Source organism: Neoarius graeffei, chromosome 26 (genome assembly GCF_027579695.1).
Source record: "Neoarius graeffei isolate fNeoGra1 chromosome 26, fNeoGra1.pri, whole genome shotgun sequence".
Lineage (NCBI taxonomy): Eukaryota > Metazoa > Chordata > Actinopteri > Siluriformes > Ariidae > Neoarius > Neoarius graeffei.
This window is the reverse complement of record NC_083594.1, coordinates 19,946,975-19,953,582: the sequence shown is the minus strand read 5'-3', so window position 1 is coordinate 19,953,582 and position 6,608 is coordinate 19,946,975.

Below are 6,608 nucleotides of genomic sequence, written 5' to 3'. Positions count from 1 at the left end.
TTTGTCTCTATCTATCTATCTATCTATCTATCTATCTATCTATCTATCTATCTATATTTGTTTGTCTCTATCTATCTATCTATCTATCTATCTATCTATCTATCTATCTATCTATCTATCTATATTTGTTTGTCTCTATCTATCTATCTATCTATCTGATAGATAGATAGATAGATAGATAGATAGATAGATAGATAGATAGATAGATAGATAGATAGAGACAAACAAATATAGATAGATAGATAGATAGATAGATAGATAGATAGATAGAGACAAACAGAGATAGATAGATAGATAGATAGATAGATAGATAGATAGATAGATAGATAGATTAGGATATGGGATATTTACAAAGTTTCAATCATGAAGAATTTAAATATCTGTAAATATCCCATATCCTATTCTATCTATCTATCTATCTATCTATCTATCTATCTATCTATCTATCTATCTATCTATCTATCTATCTATATTTGTTTGTCTCTATCTATCTATCTATCTATCTATCTATCTATCTATCTATCTGATAGATAGATAGATAGATAGATAGATAGATAGATAGATAGATAGATAGATAGATAGATAGATAGATAGATAGGATATGGGATATTTACAAAGTTTCAATCACGAAGAATTTAAATATCTGTAAATATCCCATATCCTTATCTATCTATCTATCTATCTATCTATCTATCTATCTATCTATCTATCTATCTATCTATCTATCTATATTTGTTTCTATCTATCTATCTATCTATCTATCTATCTATCTATCTATCTATCTATCTATCTATCTATCTATCTATCTATATTTGTTTGTCTCTATCTATCTATCTATCTATCTATCTATCTATCTATCTATCTATCTATATTTGTTTGTCTCTATCTATCTATCTATCTATCTATCTATCTATCTATCTATCTATCTATATTTGTTTGTCTCTATCTATCTATCTATCTATCTATCTATCTATCTATCTATCTATCTATATTTGTTTGTCTCTATCTATCTATCTATCTATCTATCTATCTATCTATCTATCTATCTATCTATCTATCTATCTATATTTGTTTGTCTCTATCTATCTATCTATCTATCTATCTATCTATCTATCTATCTATCTATCTATATTTGTTTGTCTCTATCTATCTATCTATCTATCTATCTGATAGATAGATAGATAGATAGATAGATAGATAGATAGATAGATAGATAGATAGAGACAAACAAATATAGATAGATAGATAGATAGATAGATAGATAGATAGATAGATAGATAGATAGATAGAGACAAACAGAGATAGATAGATAGATAGATAGATAGATAGATAGATAGATAGATAGATAGATAGATAGATAGATTAGGATATGGGATATTTACAAAGTTTCAATCATGAAGAATTTAAATATCTGTAAATATCCCATATCCTATTCTATCTATCTATCTATCTATCTATCTATCTATCTATCTATCTATCTATCTATCTATCTATATTTGTTTGTCTCTATCTATCTATCTATCTATCTATCTATCTATCTATCTATCTATCTATCTGATAGATAGATAGATAGATAGATAGATAGATAGATAGATAGATAGATAGATAGATAGGATATGGGATATTTACAAAGTTTCAATCACGAAGAATTTAAATATCTGTAAATATCCCATATCCTTATCTATCTATCTATCTATCTATCTATCTATCTATCTATCTATCTATCTATCTATCTATATTTGTTTCTATCTATCTATCTATCTATCTATCTATCTATCTATCTATCTATCTATCTATCTATCTATCTATCTATCTATATTTGTTTGTCTCTATCTATCTATCTATCTATCTATCTATCTATCTATCTGATAGATAGATAGATAGATAGATAGATAGATAGATAGATAGATAGATAGATAGAGACAAAGAAATAGATAGATAGATAGATAGATAGATAGATAGATAGATAGATAGATAGATAGATAGATAGATAGATAGATAGAATAGGATATGGGATATTTGCAGATATTTTCTTTCTATCTATAGACAGACAGACATAGATAGATAGATAGATAGATAGATAGATAGATAGATAGATAGATAGATAGATAGATAGATAGATAGATAGAGACAAACAGAGATAGATAGATAGATAGATAGATAGATAGATAGATAGATAGATAGATAGATAGATAGATAGATAGATTAGGATATGGGATATTTACAAAGTTTCAATCATGAAGAATTTAAATATCTGTAAATATCCCATATCCTATTCTATCTATCTATCTATCTATCTATCTATCTATCTATCTATCTATCTATCTATCTATCTATCTATCTATCTGATAGATAGATAGATAGATAGATAGATAGATAGATAGATAGATAGATAGATAGATAGAGACAAACAAATATATAGATAGATAGATAGATAGATAGATAGATAGATAGATAGATAGATAGATAGAGACAAACAGAGATAGATAGATAGATAGATAGATAGATAGATAGATAGATAGATAGAGACAAACAAATATAGATAGATAGATAGATAGATAGATAGATAGATAGATAGATAGATAGATAGATAGATAGATAGATTAGGATATGGGATATTTACAAAGTTTCAATCACGAAGAATTTAAATATCTGTAAATATCCCATATCCTATTCTATCTATCTATCTATCTATCTATCTATCTATCTATCTATCTATCTATCTATCTTGCTCTGGGTATGTGTGTGTGCTCATTGCTCACGTGTGTGTGTTCACTGCTTCAGATGGGTTCAATGCAGAGAGGAATTTCACAAGTGTGTGATTAAAGTTGTGCTTTCTTTCTTTCTTTCTTTCCTTCTTTCTTTCTTTGTCTTATCTATCTATGCCTGTCTGTCTATCTATCTATGTCTACATAGATAGATAGACAGACAGACAGATAGACTGCATAAGGTTGTCTCTTTCTTTGTGTACTGTGAGCTATTCTGTGTAAATATCCCCTGCAGTGGGTTTATTGCTGATCGGTTTGCAGTGTAGTAACCGGATTAAATCACCTAATAAAGTCCCTGTTTAACCTGCTGGGCAAATTAATCTATCACTAATCAACACTGTGTGTGTGTATGAGCCCATTCTGAATGACTCACCAACCTGACACTGTTTAAATACAATAATGGCTTGTTACGTATTGTAAAATATACATTCTTTGACACAAAAGCTCAGGAGAGGGATTGCTCTCGACCTGTCCTGTCTCCCAGCCCTGCTCGCCGCCGCCCTTCTTTGTCTGAGATTTTGCTGCAGCGCGCTGACGTCACCAAGCTGCAGTGTGTCACGTGACCGGCTCTTCTCAGCAGTTGCTGATGCACACGCCTGAGCCTTTACAGTCCAGTAATGCCGGAGTAATATTTAATCTCCCGCTGAGTTGAACGAGAACCTGATGGACTTTCTCAGATGGATAGCACACCTTTAAATAGACCCAATTTTTATGATGAGACACTCTTAAACAGGGTGAGGGTTCACATCGGAGAGAAATACAGAATCTTTAATCCTGAGAAAACACCACAGCAGCTGCTGAGCTTTACAGCACTCTTAAACAAATAGGATTAGGATTCACATCGTATTGCATATTTAATGACAGACTGCAGGGTTTGGAAAATAAATAAATAAATAAAAAGCCTTTTGCTCTGATCATATTATAATTGTTCACATGTATGTATAAGAGAGAGAACGACAAAGGGATTATTTTGCCCGAATGACTGAACCATTTCAGCATATTTATTCACTTAAATATTTATAAATCATTTCCAGTGTAATAGGGTTTCCGAAAAGAAAATAAAAACCCTTTTAAAATGACTAATTTCACAGAATTAGAAAAACGTGCTGCAGAAGCAGAACACAGGGTTGCCAGATTGTGCTGTTTCCACATCAATATTCGATTTTCAAGCACGTCCTGAGCTAAAACCGGCCTCCTCTGTGAGCTGAGCTCCTCATCTCATCTCATCATCTCTAGCCGCTTTATCCTGTTCTACAGGGTCGCAGGCAAGCTGGAGTCTATCCCAGCTGACTATGGGCGAAAGGCGGGGTACACCCTGGACAAGTCGCCAGGTCATCGCAGGGCTGACACATAGACACAGACAACCATTCACACTCACATTCACACCTACGGTCAATTTAGAGTCACCAGTTAACCTAACCTGCATGTCTTTGGACTGTGGGGGAAACCGGAGCACCCGGAGGAAACCCACGCGGACACGGGGAGAACATGCAAACTCTGCACAGAAAGGCCCTTGCCGGCCACGGGGCTCGAACCCGGACCTTCTTGCTGTGAGGCGACAGCGCTAACCACTACACCACCGTGGCGCCCGAGCTGAGGTCCTGTCACATAAAAAAAAAATAATGTACAGTGTCAGTCAACAGTTTGGACACACTTTCTAATTCAGTGGGGGTATTTTTTCTTTATTTTTATTAATTAAAAGACACTTTGGGTCTTAATGATGAATGTTGTTTCTCTTCTACTTTGTTGTTCAGTTCCTGACATAATATGGATTACTACAGTTGTGGAATAGGAATATTTACTGTATTGTATTATTTACCATTTACTCTTTGATCTCAAACACATTACAAAGGCAAGAAATTCCATTATTTAACTTTTGACGAGACGTACCTGTTAATTGAAGAGCATTCCAGGTGACAACCGAACAACATAAATGACTTGCTAAACAGTGGCTACACAACTTGGGAACAGGTCACACATTAGAAAGGCTCTCCTTTGGTAGAAATTGTGTCATTTGCGAGGACCATTTTGACCTTGATTGGTTTGAAAGTAACCTACAGGCCGAGCTCTTGGGCTATACCAGGGGCGTGTTTAGCCTATTTTTGGGGGTGCTCAAGCACCCCCAAAAACGAGCTCAGCACCCCCTAGCTCAGCACCCTCAAAACACTGCTTTTGGACGTAATTTTCAAAAATAAGTGCCCTTGGGCACTGCGCAATGAATGTGTGCGCGGGTGTGTGTGTGTTCTTGAATTCATCCGTTACGTGATAGTTCTATGAGCAGTAAAATCCCTCTCCTCCTTGCGTCCCCTCTGATTGGGCTGCCTGTCCGCGCGAGTGCTTGCTACGACATGGTGTTTTTTTTTTAACTGGATTCCACGCCGATGAGGAACTAACGTGGAAATAAACGCGGAATAAACGTGGAAACACTATAGTTCAAGCCAGGTGCCTCTGTCAGCTCTGGGGGCTAAGCACCCCCAAAGATCAGATGCTAGAATCGCCCCTGGGCTATACAGGTCAAGTTAGACTCAAACCCAATGCTGTACCAACAGAGTACAGGTGGATGGGTGTTATAACTTATGCAACATACATGTACATGCATGCATTTTCACTGATAAAACGTAAAAGGCTAATTAAATAATCATATGAACTGAGACGATCACATTCTGAAGCAAATTAAATCATCTTATACCGGTAACTTAAACACACCATACAAGTTACATGTATTAATCTAAATGCAGGTAAACAACGGGGTTTTTTTTTTATCCAAATGAGAGTCGGCGCTTACCCGTCTGTGTTCTCGCTGCTTGAAGGCCGATCTTGTGGCGAATTGTTTTTGAAGCAATCTGACTTTCAGTTGTTCGTTCAGTTCTCCGTTCATTTGCTTCTTCCACATAAGGGCGAGATGGCAGCAATATCCAGTTTAGAAATAAGACGGCTGCTCCATTCATTCTCTATTTTCTTCATACTGAGTACTCCGCCATTACTGCTCAGCTCAGGCAATTACTAAAACCCGAGACGGAACGGAACGTCACTGGTTTTAGCAACAACTGCGGGGAGGTCACTGCCCGACCGATATGTCCCGTCCCGTTCCATCCTGGGTTTTAGCAACAACCCTCGGTTCACTCCGGGAAGACTGGTGCAACTGAACTTTGCTTTAAAATAAATAAATACTTTCCTTTTCTTGTAGTTTTCTTTTTCTTTAATTGTTGATACTGTACTCTCTTTCAATACGGACTCATAGCCAACACTTCTCAACAGATCAGAGGTCTCGTACGAGTCTTCAGTAAAATGTGCAGAGCAGAAGAGGAGAGACCACTTCGTAGCTGCCCAATGTGTCCGTGAACAACTTGCAAAACGCATCCAAATCTTTGCAGTTTGAACATTCTTGGGCCATGAATGCAACGTAAATCCAGCTTCTGTCGTGTTGCTGCACCCGCCATCTATCGCCATGCATCTACAAGGCATGGTGATAAATTAGCTCAAAATGGAGGATCGGAGTTGCTCTGTGTTTTAGTATAGCGGAAATGCTGATGAGACCGATAGCCTTCCTGCAGTGACGTTACGGACGTCAAGGTCATTCACTTGGACTGCTACCAGTGGTGCTTTTGTGGCTGGGGACTGCAGTTGACTTACTGACTTTGGGACTGCGGTTGTCGTGAACGGTTTTGCACTCGGTTTCCGTCGGTGGGGGGTTTATAGTATCAATAAAGCTGACTTTATGTTAGGACTGTTAATGTTATAGTCATGTTGTCTGTTGTTGCCCAAATGAGGATGGGTTCCCTTTTGAGTCTGGTACCTCTTGAGGTTTCTTCCTGATGTCGTCTGAGGGAGTTTTTCCTT